Raw genomic sequence first — 22,701 nt, 5'->3', positions numbered from 1 at the left:
CACACACACTTCCGAATAGATTTATCCAACAATCAGATGGTATCGAAACCTGTGATTATAAGATTTACAAAATATTACTGGTTGTAATATTCTATGTATTATCCCATCTAAATAGGAATTGCTCAATATACAGAATAAAGCAAATTATAGTGATTCAATGAAATTAAAAAAAAAAACCTTATTCAAATCAAGGATTTTTTATTATTCCAAGTAAGACAAAGAATACTTTAGAAATTTTATCTCCTTATCCTATAGGGTTTCAATGTCTACCATCTCTTCAGAGGAGAAAATATTAGCAAATAGATATAACGGTATTCACCCTATTTGCTAAAGTCAGTTAGACATGGAAAATCATAATCAAAAATTGATTAAATAGAAGCAGCATAGCAGGGGAAATTGAAGAAAAGGATATAAATGTTTAGTTCCAAATTGCGTGGTAAAATCCAAGATAACTGTCCTTTAAAACAGTGAGGTAATGAGATCCAAGCTGTATATTGTGTAATCCACATCATAGAGTAGAAATCCAACTTGGGCATATTTCTGGAGTAATTCTTCTTTATGGGCCGGTGAAAAGATTTTTATTTTCTGGTTGGAACTTTTTATTAAAAACCTTAGTGTTACATGATAAGGGCTGTCCCCTGTTCATGTAAGTATAAAAATAGAGAGATTAGTTAAAATGGAAATAAGAGAAAGCAGAAATCGAACCCTGGACATAAGTTTTAAAGAACAATAGGTTTAAATGGAATGTCCAGTAAATTGTTAATTCGGATGAAATAAATAATAAATAAACTATTCAATTGTTAAAAGAATGTGGATAATAAAATATGAGTTAAATAAATTAGATATGTAGGTTAAATTCCTTTGTGGAAACTACACAAGGAAAATAGGTTATTGGGAAATCAATGTCGAAAACGTGCAAAGTCGCGCATGTTGAGACACGTGAATTTTGCTCACGTGGCCGGGATGCATGGAGTTCTCAATATAGCAGGTGGGAGTTAGTTGGTCGGGAGAGAGTCGGAGAGAGTCGGAGAGAGTCAGAGACAGTCAGTGAGAAAACTCAGAGACAGGCGGACGTCTGAAGCGAGACGTTACTTCAGAAACTAAAATGTGAAACTTTGAGTTCTTAATGAGGAAGTCACGACCGGTCGTCAGAAAATAAATTCACCATGTGTTTTGGATAAAGCTCATCTTTGTGTTGTAATTTCTACAAAAAGGTAAATTGTATTGTTATTATATGTCTGTGTATAAAATGTCATTACAACAACATCTCTCTCTCTAAGATACAACATCATATGTAATAAGAAGAACTCTCACTAAGACTCATATTATTACTAATAAGAACTCTCACAAGAAAAAGCATCACTTATAATAGTCTCTCTCTAAGACTCTTTAATGAAACAACTATATAACAACTCTCAATTTGGTGTTCGTGAACCTTTTGCATCAGCGATGCAGAAACCGAACCTGTGGTCGATACCACGAAAAAAAAAAAAGAAAAAAAGAAATACAACGTTTTAAAGGGGTCCAACATAATTTAAAAAAATAAATAAATAATACCACGGAAAAAGAAAAAAATCACACGATCACAGAATTCGAAAAAGAAAAAGAAACACAACGTTTTAAAAGGGTCCAACATAATTAAAAAAAATAATAATAAATAAATAATACCACGGAAAAAGAAAAAAAATTACACGATCACAGAAATGCGAAGAAAAAAAAATGAAAAAAAAAAAAAATTTGAACATACACGCACACAGAGAACAAAAGATACAAGAAATATTAAAAAGAAAAAGAAGAAAAGGCCGATATGCCGTAAAAAGAAATTCGTAGTAATGAAAAAAAATAGTAAACAAGTCACCAAACGTAATTCATTGATAAATGAATTGGCCTGTTAAAAAAAAAAAAAAAAACACACACACACACACATACACGCGAATGCAGAGATTGTGTAATCTATTATTGTTTTGAAATTTGTAGAAGTGCATTAGAAAATGTGTGTCAATATGAAATCGTTTGGACGAATTGTTGAATTTAATCTGTCAATCAAAACAGGAATTTCAAAGGTCGCATGTACTCTCTATGAAACGGCGTGTAAATTGTTTTGAAATGCATTTTGTGTTCATAGTGAACTTTTCGGCTTTTGCGTGTTCATTTATTTTGTTTTTGAAAAAAAAAGGGACAATTGTTTTGGACAGACTGTTGAATTGTTGTTTGTTACAGATGATTTTTTTTTGTTGTTAAAAAAAAAAAAAAGTTATAACTGTTGCAAAATGTTTAAATGTATTAAGGTATTTTTTTTTTTTGGAAAATGTTTTTATGATGTTGAACAAATATTGTAAATTGTCTTATGTAATGTTATGATTTTCACAGCAAGAATTCAAAGTTATCCGTAAATATACATTAGATTAAAATGATCTAGTAGAAAATAAGTTAAGACGTATGGTTGGCTTACAGATTCAGTTAGAATTTTAGAAGGGGGACAAGAATTAAAATTACGTAAACGGGCATTTGGAGAGATTTTAGATGTGATACGCCGTAAGAAAGATGTTTTGTTTTAGCATTTGGCTTTGTTGTTTTTTTTTTAGAGATCCTAAAATTTTTTCTCCAAGAAAAGTGACTTGGTAGGGATTGATAAGCACAAGAAGTGCCCCTATACGAAAAATTTGGGAACCTGGTTAATTAAGTGCTTAAAATAAGCTGGTTGCACGTAGACGACTCCAAGCAAAGTAGTAAATAAGTCTTGGCTTAGTTAATAAACAGGCGTTGGAAAGAATACGAAAATTCTTAAGGGGACCAGTAAACCGATGAGAGGTAGTCCCGAGGCAATCACATATAGCTTAATGAAGTAAGAGACAGGCAAAAATATGCCGTAGATTACGTAAGAAAGATATAACCTTGTATTTTTTTTAGAGAAGCATGAATGTGGGATATATCTGCTGGATCTTGGAGGCTCTGGTGAGAGGAAAGAAAAATCACAAAAAAAACGGGCAATTAGATAGAATTTAGGCGCAATTACGGTGTTGGGCGCGAAACGTGTTAGTTAGTTAGGGGTGATATTTCTAAATCCTCGTCGAAGTTTCAAAAATCCAAGCAAGGAAATCCGAGTGAATCCGTATGAGAGAAAAAAAAGGTATATCTTAAACTTCTGAAGCCAACCACAAAGATTTAAGTATATGAGCTTTGGTATGTCCCGTATGAGATAGTTATAGAATAAAAAACAAAGCCATACTTGATAAGACTAACCATGCGGAAAGAGAGATCAGAGCACTTTTGAGACGAAGGAAGTCGTCCATTTCGAGAAAGGTGAAAACCTCTAGTCTGCGGCATATGGGTGGCTGGAAAATAGCTGATGTGAATTATAGGAATACCCTACACCCAAAAAGTAAATGCCACAAAGATCAGAAAGGTTCTGATCTTATAAAAAAAATAAATAATTGTGAAATCGGCCGTGAAGGGCTGACTAAAAGAGATTTTTTTTGTGTTTTTTAGCCTGATCTTTCTAGCCGTGTGGTTGTGTAGATGTAAAAATAAAAAAAAAATGTACTAAAGTTAAAAATGCATACATTTTTTTTGTGAAATATGGAAGGGAGGGATGTTACATGATAAGGGCTGTCCCCTGTTCATGTAAGTATAAAAATAGAGAGATTAGTTAAAATGGAAATAAGAGAAAGCAGAAATCGAACCCTGGACATAAGTTTTAAAGAACAATAGGTTTAAATGGAATGTCCAGTAAATTGTTAATTCGGATGAAATAAATAATAAATAAACTATTCAATTGTTAAAAGAATGTGGATAATAAAATATGAGTTAAATAAATTAGATATGTAGGTTAAATTCCTTTGTGGAAACTACACAAGGAAAATAGGTTATTGGGAAATCAATGTCGAAAACGTGCAAAGTCGCGCATGTTGAGACACGTGAATTTTGCTCACGTGGCCGGGATGCATGGAGTTCTCAATATAGCAGGTGGGAGTTAGTTGGTCGGGAGAGAGTCGGAGAGAGTCGGAGAGAGTCAGAGACAGTCAGTGAGAAAACTCAGAGACAGGCGGACGTCTGAAGCGAGACGTTACTTCAGAAACTAAAATGTGAAACTTTGAGTTCTTAATGAGGAAGTCACGACCGGTCGTCAGAAAATAAATTCACCATGTGTTTTGGATAAAGCTCATCTTTGTGTTGTAATTTCTACAAAAAGGTAAATTGTATTGTTATTATATGTCTGTGTATAAAATGTCATTACAACAACATCTCTCTCTCTAAGATACAACATCATATGTAATAAGACAAGAACTCTCACTAAGACTCATATTATTACTAATAAGAACTCTCACAAGAAAAAGCATCACTTATAATAGTCTCTCTCTAAGACTCTTTAATGAAACAACTATATAACATTAGTATTACTGGAATTAAGTGTTGGTGAGATAGAATAGGTAGAAAGGAGTAGTGGAGGGGAGAGAAATTTAAAATGAAGAGATGGATGAGGGGGAACATATATATATACAGCAAAGAGTGACGTCTATAGACAAGTTCAAACACGCTATAAAAATGTTGAGTAACTATTTTGGTAAGTCAGGTTAGGCTTGGGTATAAGGAAAGGGAGGAAAAAGTGAAAGAAGCAGAGAAAATAAAATAAAATGAAAGAAAGGAAGAGGAAGAAGAAATAAATGAAATTTTGCATTTTTCAAGCTGAAATTAACCTTTGCCTACTTTAAACTAATTAAATTAATTACATCTTAAATTCTTTACTCTGTTTAAATCTATTAAATCCGGTCCACTCAAACAATACGTAAGGTGCTCTTTTTGTTAATTTTATACTCATTGATAATATCCTTTAAATGGGGAATTAAACTGAAGAATTAGAATAATATCTGTAAGTAAAATGTACAACTAAAACTAAGCGTATTGATAGAATTTGTTATTTTGATTTTATAATAATAATGATGATCCTTTACTGTTAAATCGAAAATAATACTGCCTTACTGGGAGGTATCAAAATTTCAGTAATAATAATATATAGCGTATTGATAGAACTTGTTATTTTAATTTTATAATACTAATGATAATCATTTACTGTTGAACAGAAAATAATACTGTCTTACTGGAAGGTATCAAAAATTAGGTAATAATAATTATAATATTTAATAATATTTAACTGGAAGAACTTTATACACACACACACATATTATATATATGCATATATTTTCCCATGCATATACCTATACATATACATTCACACATACATACACAATTATATATATACACATACCCACACATACATACTTAAAGGCTTAAAAATTTAAATATAAAGAAAGTATAAAACTAGTCATACTATTAATTATAATAATCGGTGCACATAATAAAACTAATTATAATAAAAACAAATTGGCTCCTATACTGCTAATAAACATTCAGAAAATAAATGTATAGGGACATGTAACTAAGGCTCTAAGAGTTGGGTTACATTAGTACCAACAAGGATGACGCATTATTGAGTATTACACGTCTATATTCATATGTGTGGATCGGGAAATTACTTTGCAATGTGGAATGTTTAACACTATTTGTGAGTAATAAAAGTGGACGATTTATAAAGCTCGTTAATTGAGAAGCTACATATTAGTTTGGAACAGTATTCTAACAAGATCCTAATTTAATGTGTACAGTTGTGAAAATTGAACCTCTAGATTATGCCATATATGTGCAAGTCATGGGAGGGGGGTCATATGCCTGAAATTGTACTTAAAGTATTAATGCCAAAAATGAATCTTTTGGAATAAACTACAAGTTTGTATACTATAAATATGTTGGTTTTTTTTGTGATTTATTTTAATTTAAAGTTCACCGCCTGTTAAAAGAAAACAAAAAGAAAAAACGATTATGCTCTGAAAAATTTCAACTTCAATAAATACAATTGTGTACACATATTTCATAGATTTATTTGTTCCATATCACATCTTCAGCGCAAAAATTCTTTATCAATTCGTAACAGGCAAAAGCTAACAAACACGTAACCCCCCCCCCCTAAAAAAAAAAACCAACAAAATCGACAAATATTATTTTCTGTTTTTTTTTTCCCCCTTTCATGGCCGTCTAAAACAATTGGATTCAAAAGTCATATATATATATATATATATATATATATATATATATATATATATATATATATATATATATATATATATATATATATATATATATATATTATATTAAAATGACGTATTCATTCTCAAAAGTAGGTGTATAGTGCAAGTTTATAATAAGTTCTATCAAAGACCAAATTTTCGAAAATTCTATTTTAATATTATTGGTTCTTGTCTTTCTTATGATATAACTAATATTATAAGCATTGAGCTTATATATATATATACATATATTATACTTTTCTTAGTATATCTGTCTGTCCGTTCCACTTTTTCTAAGAAACTACTGGACCAATCTGGCTGAAATTTTGCGTGGACTTTTGTTATAAGATGCAGCAAATTAAGTATTATAGCATCTGTTCAATGCACAGTTACAGATTAGTATTTAATGCACAAATCAGCACAAATTTAACCATATTCAATATTTAACAAAGCACTCATTCGAAGTCAACAGGCTATAACTTTTTCCTGATTTTAATGAACTAATTTAAAACGTTCACAATGAGAATAGAAAAATGTTTAACTAATGAAATGATATTTATTAAAATGTTATTTTATAGAGTACTATAGTGTTATATATATATATATATATATATATATATATATATGGCAATTAAGCTACACAGAATATTCTGCGTTTCATCCACACTAGGATTCGTCAGGCTTATGCCTTAATAAGTCTGATGAATCCTAGTGTGGATGAAACACGGAATATTCTGTGTAGCTTAATTTTCATGTATATTTTTACAACTTACTACCTAGCTCTACCTATGTATTGAGCACTGTGGAAGTAAATACTTAAACTTTACGCATAAAATTATATTTTGTATATTAATTTATGTGATTAAAGAAGTAGTCATATATATATATATATATATATATATATATACACACACTCCTATTAATGTGTTTTTTTTTTTGTGTATTGATATTCATATTAAAACCCCTTTTTTCTATTTATTTAAAAAGAAAATACAACTTTGTTATATATGGGTTGTGGAATTGCATTCATCTGCAAAAGATCTAGGGACCTCAAATGATCAGATTTTTTTATGGACTGTTCTTTTATGGGTCTTTATCGGGTTTAAATTGTTTTTAAAGTGCCAAAAATGGGTAAAAATTGAAAAAAAAAATCGTTAAACATTTTTTGCATTCATCTTTGTTTATTTTTTATTTTTATTTTATTACATTTTCACCCCAAACAAGGCAAATTGCCACTTTGGTGTAGGGGGCTACTATCAGGGGCAACAACTACTGGGGTATTATGTAGGGATTTGGGCAGCAAGATGTCGGTTCACGTTACACTTGAACTTCTGCACGTCAGTACTGTTGGGAAAGCAGGGACCTGGAATGGAATTCCAAAGTCTAGCGGTTCTGGGGAAGAAACTATTGGAGTAGAAAGATCTTTTACATCTAGGGATCTCTACAGTGTGGGGGTGGGATTTAGCAGCCTGTCGGGTTTGTCGAGGGTGCTTATGTCGTGGGGGCACATGTGATACAGTGGTAACGTCACCAGCTTGGAATGCTACAGCTTCGGTTTCGATTCTAACTGATGGCACCTAAATACTTTTTTTTTTTTACTTTTGAAATCACGACATGCCCTGTATTTAAGAATTCAGGTGATCAGTCATCTCCCTCTTAGTACAGACCAATAAGTCTCCTGTGCATCATAAGTACGTTACTGGAATCTGTGTAAAATAGAGAAGTAGTCAACCATCTCAGCAAAAATAACTTTCTTAGTGACATGAAATATGGTTTCCATTCTGATAGATCTACAACGGATTCGTTGACATCTATGCTGATGGCACAACCATCTATGGCAACACATCAAAGGCCGTAAATGACAAAGTTCTCTCTGATTCTCTCTCCTCTGATCTTGAGTGCTTGGTACAATGGGGAAAGAAGTGGCTGGTTACTTTTAATGCATCTAAAACCAAGCTTCTCACTTTACATCATCAACGCTCTGATCCCCATCTGGCATCAGTTGAAATGAATGGCTCTAGTCTTGGGGAGGCTCCATGTTTTGACAAGCTTCTGGGCTTGACCTTTACTCCTTATCTGAAAGGGAACACGTACATCAAATCTGTTGACAAGGTCACTGGAAAAATGGCAGGATCATTCTATCGATCCAGTAGTTATCTCACTGTTGATGACATTCTCTACCTATATAAGAGCCAGGTACGTCCAAGGGTGGAATATTGTTGCCACATCTGTGTAGGAGATGCTAGAAAGAACTTACTCTGCCTTGACAGAGTTCAAAATAGACTTTGTAGCCTAGTAGGGGATGCCCTTTTCTCTTCCCTGCAACCTCTTTCTCACAGAAGAGACATTGTTTTATTTTTTTTCATGGCAAGTGCTCATCTGAGCTCCAATCTATGATCCTCCCTCACCAAACTTTCATGAGAAACACTTGTCTAGCTGAAAACACTATCAATAATTTCCCCCACTCTTCATCTGTGCCTAAACCTAAACGTAGCTTCCATGAACAAAACTTTTTTCTCAAAACTGCCCACCTGTAGAACTGTCTTCCGTTTGTCTGCTTTCCAGCTGATTACAATATGGTTGTCTTCAAGTCCAACGTAAACAAGTTCTTGATGAGCCGTTCTCCTTAAGTAATCCAATTTTACCAAATTTCCACTACTAACGATTCTTATGATATTGTCCCATTGACTACTGTACACTCTTTAACCCTTATCCTCAAGTGGCCTCTGGGCCTGGATCAGTGGTGACTCCTATGTAATATATATATTTATATATATATACACACACACACGAAATCTGGACAAATTAAAATATATTTAAGTGTATTTTAGCTAGTAAATGCTGATTTTTATACAAGATTTTAGAAAACTTTAAAAATTGCTTAAAAAAAAGAAAAAAAAAAAAGAAAACAATATGATCGAATTTTTACCGAAACTGAACTTTATTCAATATTAATTTAAAAGAAAAAAAAAACAAAACAGAATTCAAAAAGAATGGTTAAATTGTACTGTTTTTGTGAATAAAGATCACGTTACATTTCTGAACTTTTGAAATGAGGACTGGTTATTCGTATTATTTGGAATCGTCGGACTACTGTCTTCGTCTTAAGAGAATGGCAGAAGAAATAAATGCTGTGTTTGAGATGGTGGATTATCTCAAGACAGATTAATGATTAAAAGATTTTAGCAAAGACCATGAGGAGGATGTGTCTATACTAGGAGAAACATAGTTGAGCCACGGTACAGTCCTGAGTCAGAGGAGAATGAGAAAAGAAATATAAATAACTCACACTGTTATAAGCTTAATCAAAAACATATGTAGACATGATCATTGGATTCTAGACTATATTTTCTAATCAAGAAGAGGATGTAATATATATAGACTGAGCTCATGTTTTCACATAAAGGGTATTGAGATTTCGGAAAATCTTTTTAATCTGTTTTCGGCCAGAAATTTGGCTGTTAAGGGGTCAAAGTTCAATGATTTGACCTTTGAAAACTCTACCAAACTCCGACAATTTTGGGTCTAAACACTTAAAATTTTAGATGTCGGTTTCTTGGACATGGATCAAACTTTTTAACATGATTTGAGCCCAAAACAATAAATGTTAAGTGGTCAAAATTGGGGTCAAAGTTAAAAAAAATTTGACCTCTCAACCAATTTTTAGTCTAAATATTTGAAATGTTACATAAAGTGTAGTCAGACATAGGGCAAGCTTTTTAATCGGTTTTTAGCCGAAAATTTGGCTGCCAAGGGGTCAAAGTTCAAAAGATTTTACCTTTGCGGTCTCTAGCAAACTATTCAGCCAATGTTGGATCTAAACATCTGAAATTTTACATAAAGTGTATTCAGACATGCAGCAAGCTCTTTAATCAGTTTTTGCGCAAAAATTTGGCTGCCAAGAGGTCAAACTTAAAAGAGTTGACCTTTGCAGACTCTACCAAACTCCTCTGCCAATTTTGGGTCTAAACATTTGAAATTTTAAATGTAGGTTACCTGGATATGAATCAAACTTTTTAATATATATATATATACATATGCACATAAAGTTATGAATAGTACATAGGGCCCGAGCCAAGCTGGGCTGAACTGCTAGTCAGGAAATAAAGCAAAGCATGAGTAGTCCGAGTGAAAATGTAGCTAAACCTCAAACAAATTGTTAACAAGGGTTTTTAACTTGCATATTGGGCATGAATAACCTCTCTTTCATCTAAAAAAAAAAAAAAAAAAAAAAAAAAAAGTTTACAAGTAACCTTGCCGAAAGAGGGTCAACGGCCGCCATCTTTAAAATACAACTTAATATAAAAATTTTGAGACATAAAATTCCTGGCATTTCCTGGCATATCATATCCATTATTCCTGACAAAAAAAACTTTATTAAATTAGAAATACAAAAAAATTTTTTTGCAGTAAAACCTCACAGGGCCCACCTCAAGCCAGCTTGACATTTTCTTAGTGTTTTAAATTCTAATGATAGGTAGCTATATGCTTAATAATAAACTGACACCAGAAAATGACTAACCTCTGCCATTGTTTTCATACTTTTTTTTTTTTAAATTTCTTATACAAATATGAATATAAAAAAGGTACAAAAACAGACTGAGTAGGTAACAATTTTCACATTAATTTCTAACATTTCATAAAAATCGGTACAAAATAAATGCAATTTATAATAAAGGAATGGTCAGTTGGTCGGATGCTAGGACAAGGCTTTTGCATAACCACCACGAAACAAGTTCATGAACGGACCAAAGAACATTTCTTGTCAAGAACTAGTCAAAGGCAACTTCATCATCATCAAAATCTGGCTGTGGTGAATTAGTGTAGTGGAGGCCTTTGCAATTACCACACAAGTTTGAACAGTGAATGCAATGTTTCCTGCAACTGTATCTTGCTATAATACACCCTGAAATACAGTTACACCTAATTATAGCCAACAAATTTACAGGACCAGGTGGGAAGTCAGTCTTGATTGGTTGTTGGTTGGTTGGTTGTTTTTGTTTTACGGCATATCAACCCTTTCCGGGTTATTTAATGCCCAATCCAAAGATTTTGAAGAAAATTTTTTTTATAGAATATATTTGTTGTTTTCACGTTGGTTTCTATTTAACCCAAAGTTGGGACCCTAACAGGTACTACCACTCCAGGTCAGAGTGGACCTGGGAGCAATGGTAATTAAAGGGTGGCTCCACACTCTCCAAAGCCCACAAGCTGGGGCCTCACCACTGGATATAGTTTAAGGTCATATCCAGGACCCCCATTGAGGGACTTTTACCCTCTGCAGGGGGACAGTTGGCGTATTCTAATGCCCCACCGACAGGGCCTTGATTGGTTGTAATCTACCATCTGAAAGTTTCCATCCCCACTTGTCAGGTTTTCATTGGTTTCTACCTTTCCATTCCTGAATTTGGAAGTAGACTCAAAGGCTGTGGAATTTCGTAGCTGCTCTCGTTGGTAGCAATAATTTGGCCTCAACATGCTTTGAGCTTTGTGCAACCTTTTCCTTAAAGCACCTTGTCAAAGATGATTGATGTTTTCCTCATCATTACCATTGTACAGGCTTCAATAACCTCTTCTGCACTGCTATCCTTGCCAAACACTTCTACCAGTTTGAGGAAGTTTCTATTGTTCATCACCTTTTGAAGGGACACGTCCTTCCCTATTCCATGAACACTGGATGTAGAATCACAGCCCAGTAGTGCATGGATGAAAAGAATGTTGGAACAGATCCCATCTCCCAAAGATTTCCTCATTTCTTTGATGCTTCAGACTTTCACACTTTTTGCATTAGCCTTTGGTTGTGGCATAAAGAAGATGTAACCATCATCTCTATTGACACGATAACATAGAAGGACCAATAAGTCAGTGTCATCTGCTATCAAAATGCTTTCTCTCATCTGTGCCAGTTCTAGAACAGTTTTCACAATCAATACGTCAGCATCTCCAGATACATGAACTACTTTACAACCTGCTTCCTCCAAACTCTTTCCCAGCAAGTTGATGAACAATTGTTTGTTTTGTTGATTAGCAATGGAAAACATCCTTTTTTAAATTGAACACCATTAAAGGGGCCAGTGACACATCAACACCAACAGAGCCCCCTGCCTGGTATTGGTGAGTTGCGTCTTTAATGGATGGACCACTTTCATACCCATCAAAGACAATGCATGCTTTTCCATATCTAGTTGTGACATATTTGCGGTATTAGTCACAAATCTCATCAAATGTGTTACCTTTTTGCCATGGGAGGCATTGAAGTAGTGCTCCACCATCTAAGAGATACTGTGGACCTGATTGTACAAGGGAAGTCAGTTCTGATGATGTGTCTGCCAAAGCCGATGAACATACTATCTCTATCGATGTAGGCAACATCGGGACACTTGCTTATCATCTAATTCCGCTCAACTAGTTTAGTGCACTCTTGTTCTGATGGGTAGTCTAAAATAATCAAAAAGTGCAGGTGGGTAACCACAAAGCTCATACTGGAAATGTTCTTGCTGCTGAATTGAGGGTTCACTGGTAGATAGCACAGTTTCTGGAATAGGAGTTGTGGATCAGTCTCAACTGCTTCATCTTTGCCAAGCAAAACTTTTAACCTAAGTGTAATTGCCTGATCCTTCTTTTTTTCCAAGTGTACTCGTGGATGTTTTCTCCAACCATTGAAGCGATGATTTCCTCTCCTATGGAGTTTGCTCTGTCCACCTTCTCCTTTTTGACTCTAGTTACTCACCTTGAAATGCTTTGAATGGACGGACTTTCCGTGAAAGAGTCATATGTTTGGTGAAATGCAAAGAGCTTCCACATATCCTTCATATCTCACTCTTTTCTTGCTGAAGTAGCGTCTTGGTGCTGGTCACTAGTGCCATAACGAATGCCTGCTAGTTCTTGAACTATAAACTTGATTTCAGCACACGCTGGCAGCGATAGCGTCCAAACCAATCGTTGAATTTCGTCCATTCCTCTATCATGAGTAAAACCTCAAGACATCTTCATGCTTTTCATTAGCACCTGCTCAATAACCAGATCCGTCGACAAGCCAGCCCAGTAGCGATCACTCCATCTAATCACATGGAATCCTTCAGAAAATTTCTGGTACACTTCAGGGTGAATTTTTGGTAACTCTTCCATTTGCTGCAAGTACAAGTAGGCCAACTTTGAATATAGGATGTGAAAAATGCTGCAGCAAATATTGGCAGCATTTTTCTTACAATGTTAAGGTGCAATTCCCAGTTTCTGGTGCGCTTTGCCTTGATAGACACTTGCAGGGTCTTCACCATATCTAGATATTGAATCCACAATTTTACTGTTCGCTGGTCAATCATCACATCCTTCACATGGTTAATTCTCTGGGCAATCCTGGTCACAGACTCTGATGACAGAACATTATCCAATGCCTCAGTTCCATCAGTATCCCCTAAGCTTCCTTCAGGTGTTCATTCTGAGAAAATGACTCTTCTGCATCAGTGTTAGGTTGCTCATCCTCAGTGACATGTGAAACTGGCAAATCATAGGCTTTCGCTAAAAAAATTAGCATTCAGAGCAGCATCAACTAAGAAGTGAGCACTTGCAATTGCTTTGCCACTTAGCATGTGCTTGACTGTGTTTTCAGCATACACAAGTTCAAAAAGTTGAACCGAAGAAGAACCTGTGATCAAATGATCAATTGACCCCAGCAAGCTTATTTGTGTATGGAGCCCACCAAGTCGCAAGACAAATGATTTCAGGAGACTGGAACTAAGCTGTGACTTGACTCTTATCATTATTGGCTGATCAAATGTTAGAATTTGTGTAATGTTGTGTTCCTGGCTAAATCACTAATGTAACATAATGTTGAGTACACACAGGTTAAGTTATTAGGGTTTATGTTGATCATTGGCAAAAAAAAAAAACTGTCGCTAACTCCCAGGATATGTTCGTTTGTGCACTGACTGCATAAGGCCTGACTAAGAGGTACTGGATGTAAAATTAGTGAAACCTCCCAAAGGATGTCAACATTAACAGTGGAATCGACAACTTTCTTGGCCTGGAGCTCTTTCAATGTCACTGGTGGTTTGTTGGTGTGCTGTGAATCTAAGTACTTCATGTTGATCCTTCCAACCCTTATTATATCTTCTGAAAGGACCTGAATCCTTGAAACTGGTTTTGCTTTAACTTTTCCAGGCATAAAAGATGCTATGATGTCCATACCGTGGAATGAGTTGAATCCATCAATATTCCTTACATTATGGTCCACATTATCAGTTACGAACTGCACAAATTCAGTTTCAACAAGGGAGAGAGTTTCAGTGCCATGAACAAGAGCAGCACTTTTTTTGAATTTCTGAACTTCTGAGTAAGATGAATAGAAGCCATGTTTATTCAGATTAAGTCAATTAAGAATCGCAATTCAAATTGGTTATGCATTTCCACTGCTAAACACAGGTGCAAGGAAAACTCTGGGTCCAACAGCCTGAATTATCGCTTGACCTGTCGATGCAAGTTTCAAATCATTGTCTTTGCCCGCAAATATTTTTCCTGAGAAAGATCAATGTTTTAGGAACATATTCAAGAATTGCATCCTAGTCAAGATCATTCTTAGACGGGTAATATTCTGAACTTGTCTGAATAGTTTTAATGTCATTCGTGATAAGCTTGGCTGCTGTCTCTATGATTCTAATGGGCTCTGATTCTAAGTTTTCTGTTGAGCGACTCTATGCATAGAATTCATAGAGAATACATTTTGCTGTACTTAAGAATGTAATAACATTAGGTTTCCCATTGAAGTCGAGGTCAAAGACTTACATGAATAATTATGTGGTCCGAGCCAAATTTGCTACCAATATCTGCGCGCACACACCAAGATATAATCTGATCAGCCATGTGGCTGTCATTTGAACGCCAAGTGACGAGATGATTTCAAATGATATATTATTTATTTATATTGATTATTTAGTTTTGCTAGACATGAATGTTCGTTACCATAAGGCGATTGGTAGTCGCAAAGTTGAGTAGCCGTTTTTTAAAAAATAATATTTCTATTACTTTTTTATACAACTTTAATAGTTTATTTTGGAAGTATAATCCATAAAGAAAATAAACAATCCACTTTTAAAAGAGAAATTATGAGTTTTTTTATTTTATTCGCAGTTTCGTGTTAGGGGTGTAAAAAATTCTGATACACCTAGAGCAGCTCCTCCCCAGATGTGGCAACAGTACTCCATCTTAAAACTATTTGGCCTTTGGCTAGTTTCTTGGTAATTGCCTAGGGAACCCTTACCATGGTATCCCAATTGGGTTGCCGAGGCATTTTGTTTTGCAGGCCAGAGTCCTCTTACTCTATGGCTCTGGCTTTTCAAATCATACTTTCCCAACCTTGTGTTACATCTTCCTGCTAGGAGATAAACATTGTATAGACGATCAGTGCAGGCATCTATTATCTCTTCAGACTTTGAAGAGGCCATATTAGCACATATTATAATATCATACTCTAACACACATTACACCAAATGTCCCTATTTACTTGCTTTCCCACGAGGGCACAAGATCGTTTTTTTTAATGTGGAGAAAATGCAACTCCCCAGAAAAGAACCCACTGGATAGAGGGGGGAAAAAAAAAAAAAAAATTATCTGTCATGAAGAACATCTCCACTGACTGAGGACAGAAAAGGTGAAGTGTAGCATCAGAACAGATACCACACTGTGATCTTGGCCCGTTATATATATAATTTAATATATTACTACTGTTAACCAGATGTAGCAGTTTTCTTTTTGTTTGTTTTACAGAAGAGAGATTAAAACATTTTTCCCCAAAGCATACTTAGTTTATGTAAACTTAGTTATGTTTTTGTTATAATACAATGAAAATGTTTAAAGAAATATTAGCTGTTTATATTATTTTGATTAATTCAATTGATGCCAGATGGGGATCAGAGCGTTGATGATGTAAGGATAGGAGCTTGGTTTAAGATGTATTAAAAGTAATCAGCTACCTCTTCCCCCACTGTACCACGCGCTCAAGTTCAGAGGAGAGAGAATCAGAGAGAACTTTGTCATTTACAGCCTTTGATGTGTTGCCATAGATGGTCGTGTCATCAGCATAGATGTCTCCGAATGATTTAAGTATGTGTGGAAGATCGTTGATGTAGATCAGGAAGAGAGTTGGGCCCAGGATGGACCCCTGAGGAACTCCAGCATTAATATTCTGGGCCTTTGATTTCTGCCCATCAACCACTAGTCTTATGAGCCTATCAGAGAGAAATGATTTAATAATTGAGAAAACATTTCCAGTTATATCATAGATTCTCCCAACATTTCTGCCAATGTAACCTCCGACTTTTTTCAAGTGCATCATGTCAAACTCTGGAATTTGTATATAATTTTGAATAGAAACCCATGGAGGTAGCTTGTTCTCATTCAGTCAGCCATATACCGGGTAGAAGTCTGAAGTATTTCCCATGAACTTTTAGTGCTAAGTAACAATCAGTTCTAAATGACAATCTTCTGAATGTTGAAGGTTCAATCCTCATGTTATATTGTCATCTATATATTTTAAAGACACACTTTTACAAAATGCAGCCATCTCTAATGTAAATCTCACCTGCCTGTTTAAATGTATGTATGTATATCTGTCTGTCTAAAACTTTTCAAAACATTGGTATCATTTTGAAGCTCGATCCCTCGGACGATAAATATAAAAAAATTGGCTAGAAACAATTTTCTTTTACCCTCAACTGGGCACTTTTCTACAAGGAGGGGTCGCTTTTTTCACAGAGATTTTCAAAAGTCATCCCCTCTTTTCGTTTGACTAGACTTAATTTAAACCTTCGCCACTTCTAGTTTGGCGATAGATGCAACAGCAAAGATGTCACATTTTTTTTTTTTTTTTTTCACATTCTTTTTCTCCTCCGCGGTACGGGTTCGAGCCTGCTTGCCTCCTCCCACTTATTTTTTTTGCTCAACACACACCTCCAAACACTCGGGCAACACCGGGCATCCAGGCTAGTGGTATATAAAATTTGACTACTATGGTTTTTGTAATCCAACAACAACCTGTTAAATCAACAAAGTTTTATTTATTTTACAGTGAAGTATGACAAGTGAAAGATAGTTGAGTCGGTATGGAGGATGGTGTGTGGCTGGTCAGTTAGACAACGGCAGAAGTGTGTCACTGGTTTCTCTCTCTTCTCTGTTTTTACTTATATTTAAAAGTTGGTTGGAATTACTGTTCACTTATTTTGTCATTCTTTTTCTATTGTATTGTTTTATACTTTTAGCAATTCCAATCCAGAGTTTAATATTTCTCTCTTTGTTTCCTGATCTCGGTATTTCAATCGGAATATAGGGTTGACATCATCGCCAAAAATCCGATTTACATCTGGTTTTGCCCAGATCCAATATTTTCTGGTTGTCGTCTATCACTTATGCAACATTCAGTGCAGGCGATACTAAGAATACAATTATGAATTACTTGGGACTCCTACCCAAGCTTCCTATGGAGATTTAATAAAAAGTTTAGTTCGAAATTCCATACAAATTCCCCAGAAGGGGATTGGAGATTGCAGTGTACAAAACATTGTGAAAATAAAATCTACAATTAGAATTGTAACCCAAATAATACAAATTATCAACTCACTAAAATATTATGTTTGAAAAATAAAAAAAAAATAAATAAATGACTAATAATTTATACCTGACTAGCTTTGCCTAGTCATAAAATATGCTTAAATATGATATTTTATTTTGTCCAGATTTCGTATATATTATTATAGAGTCATGATTTCAAAAGTAAAAAGAAAAAAAGTATTCAGGTGTCATCAGCTGGAATCGAAACCAAAATTGTAGCATTCAAACCTGGTGACGATACCACTGTACACAACATAACACACATATAAACTGATTATAACAATACACATGGCCGATAAAACGCTTTGGATAATCACAGATTTCAAGGGGTTTCTGCTAAAATAGTCATATTTTAAAAACCAAAGCACTTTAAGTCTTCAAAATACCACTGTTTTGTTCGGAAATGAATATACTTTCAAATGAATTAATAAATAATAATGTGCATTATATATTTTAAGAGTTTGAAGCAAATAAAGTGATAAAAATGAGGAACATCATAAAACAGCATTTTCAGTAAGATTTTGTAATGACACCCCCTGATTTGTAAACACTCGTACCGCGTTTCTCTTAAGAATTTTTTCATGAAATTTGAAAATTAACTAGAAGAGATGTCATTTTTAATAGTTTCAGGTGTCCAAAATTGATTTGAGCACTCGTTTTTTTGTTGTGTTAAAAAAAAAAAAATTTCAACATGATGGGTATGAAACAAAATTTCTTCGGACACCCACTGTTAAATAAAACAATCTTTTTATTATGTTTATCCATTAAAAAATAATTGTACATTGCTTTCTCTCTTGGTAGGTAGCAATTTAAAAACAGGATATCCGAAAAAAAAAAAAAAAAAGAAAATCGTTTGGAATTTGAATCTAGACTGATGTAATATTAGTAATAGCATCAGCAGCAGCTGCAGCGATAGCATGGCGTAGACACATTTTTTTGTTGTTGATTTTTATTCCAGATCGATTATTTTTTTTAAATTGAAAATCTGGTAATAAAAAAATTTCTTACATGTTTAGTTAGAGCTATTTTGTTATCAACCATATAAATATTTTAAAAAATTGGATAGTAGTCAAATTTTTAAAACAGAAAAACGAACACGTGAAAAATGGCTTAAATAAGCCTGTTTCGATATTAAAATTTAAAAAATCGGTGAGTACCCGGGTGATTTTGGGTGTGTGGTCAGGGGTGGATAAGCGAAGTAAAAAAAAACAAACAGAAAAACGAACGTTACATGAAAAATGGCTTAAATAACACTAGTTCAATATTTAAATTTAAAAAATCGAAAAAAAAAAAGACATCTCACACCACTATTCGAACCCAAAACGTTTAGATAATGAACCAACGCGCTAACCAACTGAGCTAATGCGATGTACATGAAATTTAGTCAGTTTTTCAACTATTTAAAGTAAATCAGGTCATGACGTCGTCTGACGCATGCGTAGAACTGGTTGTCGTCACCAGAGGACCGTTTTTGTTGCCCCCCCCCCTGTCGAAAATTGTCGATTTTGGGGTGAAAAAATTAACGTTTTTGGCCAATTTTTCGATATTTTTCGAGCCAAGGATGGAGCTTCAATATGATACCAAGTTTGTGAATTTTTGTTGTGTCTGTCAAAAGTTTTTAGCGGACACACAAACACACATACAAACATGTTTTTAACCCCTTAAAAACTATTTTAACTGGCTAAAGACCCATAAAAGAATGGCCTGTAAAAAATCCAATCATTTGAGGTCCCTAGTGCCATTCTGTGACTTTTAGTTTCAGAGGTGATACAGTTTGAAAATATGGAGACAAACAGACAGACATATACGTTTTTTATATATTAGATGTTACTCGAGTTTTTTTATCTAGAAAAAACCTTAACAACATCAGATATAAATTACTTCTTTCTTTGGAACTGAGAGAAGCGAAGAGATATGATTAACAGTGATATTAACGCAGAAACAAGGATAGTATTACGTCCATGATTAACACATTATTATTCAAGTACACAGTCCAATAAAAAATTATAGAGAAATGTTACAATTTGTGAACAAATCAATCAAGCATTGTTAAAAAAATTTTTTAAAAATGGCAACATCTGTGTATAATAAATGTTGCTTATATTCAATCAATAAACTAGATACATATTTACATTATTCTCCGCAGCAGCAGATTTATCACAATGGTTGTTTGTCGTTATTTGAAATAAAAACAGCAAAAAAAAAAAAAAAAAAAAAAAAATCTTGTAATATACTCGTAGGATTCAGTTTCTGGAGAAATCGAGGAAGCAAAAAATCGCATTCTTAAGAGTAAATCGACCAGAACGGGCTAGAAACACCCTTTTTATCCACAACTAGCAGGGAAGACCCAACGTTGCCCGGGATTGAATGATGATTAATGAATATTTCACATTCCAATATTTTTATTGTCATCGAAAACGGTGAAATCGTCCATTTTTAAATCAAATCGACTGATCGTCTGCTCTTGTTAGGGATCCATTGCGGTGCACCGGGAGGAAGCTTCTGTTGCAATATTTTGGATGTGTAATGGAGTATGATCCCACACAGTCGGACGATTCTATTTATAAACAATGCTGCTAGGAACTGACGAATCGAATTAATTCACGTCCTGCTACCAACCAATCAGAAACCAGAATTGCTCCATAAATATTAAACCTTTTCTGTAGCAATTTCGCATGTTTTTTTCCGTCCCGACACGGTAAGAATATTTTGCTCTGTAGAACTGTCTACTGCAAACCAGTCACCTCTCAGGACTTGTGTGCAACAACGAACCATTGGAAAATGTTCTGTCTACTGCAAACCAGTCACCTCTCAAGACTTGTTTAGAACAACGAGCCATCAGAAACTGTTCTGAAACTAAACATGGCTTACACTTCTAGTGTTAAGCAACAATGAGCCTGGCCAGTACCAGATGGGTGACCATTTGGGACAACTAGGTGCTGTATGCGCTCTGTGTTTATCTCGGCATTGTTTCCAGTCATCCTGGACTTCTTCTTGCCACTGGACTCAAGCAGTGCCAATTATGGAAAGGTGTGGTTGGTGACTGCACAACCCTTTTCACATAATTAAGCGCGTAGGTGCCCCCTACAGGGGGTATCCTTTGTCATTCGAGACTGAACAGAGGCATAAGATTTTTTCTGTGATGGAAGGTTGCAGAGCAGCACAAGCCAACTTAAATGATTGCATTTTTTATGGATTCTTTTTTTTTATATGGTTCTTTATACAGTTAAAACAGTTGCTAAGCAGTCAAAATAGTTGTTAAGAGGTCCAAATCGAAAATAAATTAGAACTTGGCAAGCTTCAGTCTACTTCAACCACTCTCCTATGCATGCGCAAATATATACACATTAGTTTAGTTCTAATCAGGACTCACATGGTAACGTCTCAGGCTGGAAGGTTACAAATTTTGTTTCGGTTTCAGTTCTAGCTAATGGCACCGAAGTCTAATTTTTTTTTTACTTTTGGAATCGCAACTATATGTTGCATACAATATCATATGAAACAAGTGAAGCATGCATGGTCCCCCGTGAGTGCACAGTGAACGAGGCATAAAAAAAATGGCTAAGTTCAGCATGTCCCCCCCCCTCCCCATTTAGCTCCAAAAGTCCCCATGGGATGTCAAATCCTGGTGAAAATGAACGGCACGGCACAGTTTTAGGCTTTAACATATCTAAATTTGAGTTCTGCACCATGCAAAAAAGAAATGACAACATCCATCATTGCCCAATTCAGCCTCAAAAGTCCCCAAGGCATATTTAAATTTGAGTTCAGCACCATGCAAAACTGATAAACATACGCAGAAAATTTTGGACAAATATGATAAAACAGTCCCAAAAATGGAGTGTTTTTATTAGCCCTAAAAGAGTCCCTGGGGTACACTAAGAGTTATCGCGAAGTATAGACAAACAAAATTATACAGAAATCAGCTAGTTACAACTTTTCAGAAAGTTTTATAAAAATCCAAGGCATCAATTTTTTTTAATGAGCACAAAAGTGTCAATTTTAGCCATTTTAACCTGGGGGAAGGGGGGAGGGGTCCCAGAAAATCTGTTCGGTTATGTTTTTACTAATATATTGTTTGTGCAACCCTTCCACCATTTTGCATTTATTTTATTTTTTGTCTTTTTTTTTTTTTGTATTGGATGGGTTCCACATTTGAGTGCTAGTGCTTCTCTAAGGAGGGCACCCACCAACAGTGAGTGCTTATTGCCGCAACTCCACTCCGTTATCACCCCCCCCCCCCGATCTCATGATCGCATACTCATCCTGGCACTAGTTGTTTTTGTTGGGTACTCCTTTGCAGAAGTGGAACCTTTTCAGAACTGTGGGATTCCTCGGGAGCATGCACTATCACTTCTGCCTCTTGAAAATTGTCTAGCTTGGTTCCATCGCAATACAGCAAACTCTTTGACCCACTCTCTCAAGATGTTATGCTGTCAGAATCTTTTGACAAGAGATGCTGATGTTGTAGCAAACAGATACTATCCTTTATCTTAACCAAAAGGCAAGAAATAAAATTACATTTTTTTGTGATAAATATATATATAGTGCATCAACACATAGTTTTTTTTTTTTTTATAAAATAAATAACCTTACATTTCATTTATTCATACCAATAATATTGCGAGGTCTGTGTTTGCACTCAATAATTATAAAAAGGAAACATGTTTTAAACTTTTAATCTATTCCCTTTTGTCTGTCGGTCTGTTCTTGATATCTTTAAGCTGTTTCACTAGTTGATGTTATCCATTTGTGACATCAAAGAATTTGTTTGCCTGGTTTCTTCCAACTTTGTTTAGCAATGTCATCCATTGTGCACAAAACAAACATACAAGGTAACAACAAGATCAGTAGTAGTGGCATATGTGTGTGTGATTATATATAAATATATATATATATATATATATATATATATATATATAGTCTGTTTATTATACAAACATTATTAGTTACATATGTGCATACATGTTTCAGTGGA

At 34.7% G+C, this 22,701-nt stretch overlaps 2 protein-coding genes across 2 annotated transcripts in view; one reads left to right on the top strand and one right to left on the bottom strand.

Annotated features, from left to right (window-relative positions):
• LOC145269498 (ubiquitin-conjugating enzyme E2 J2-like) overlaps positions 1–22,701 on the bottom strand; it is a 70,101-nt gene that overhangs the window by 25,755 nt on the left and 21,645 nt on the right. The window lies entirely within an intron of this gene.
• The window catches only part of LOC145269496 (uncharacterized), an 89,282-nt gene continuing 67,199 nt past the window's right edge, over positions 619–22,701 (top strand). The window contains exon 1 of the mRNA XM_080125231.1: positions 619–4,192. The gene's annotated coding sequence lies outside the window, so the exon portion shown is untranslated. The remainder of the gene's footprint in view (positions 4,193–22,701) is intronic.

This window comes from Euprymna scolopes, chromosome 45 (genome assembly GCF_053919585.1).
Source record: "Euprymna scolopes isolate OS-2025 chromosome 45, ASM5391958v1, whole genome shotgun sequence".
Taxonomy (NCBI): domain Eukaryota; kingdom Metazoa; phylum Mollusca; class Cephalopoda; order Sepiida; family Sepiolidae; genus Euprymna; species Euprymna scolopes.
This window is presented reverse-complemented; position numbering and strand designations above follow the sequence as displayed.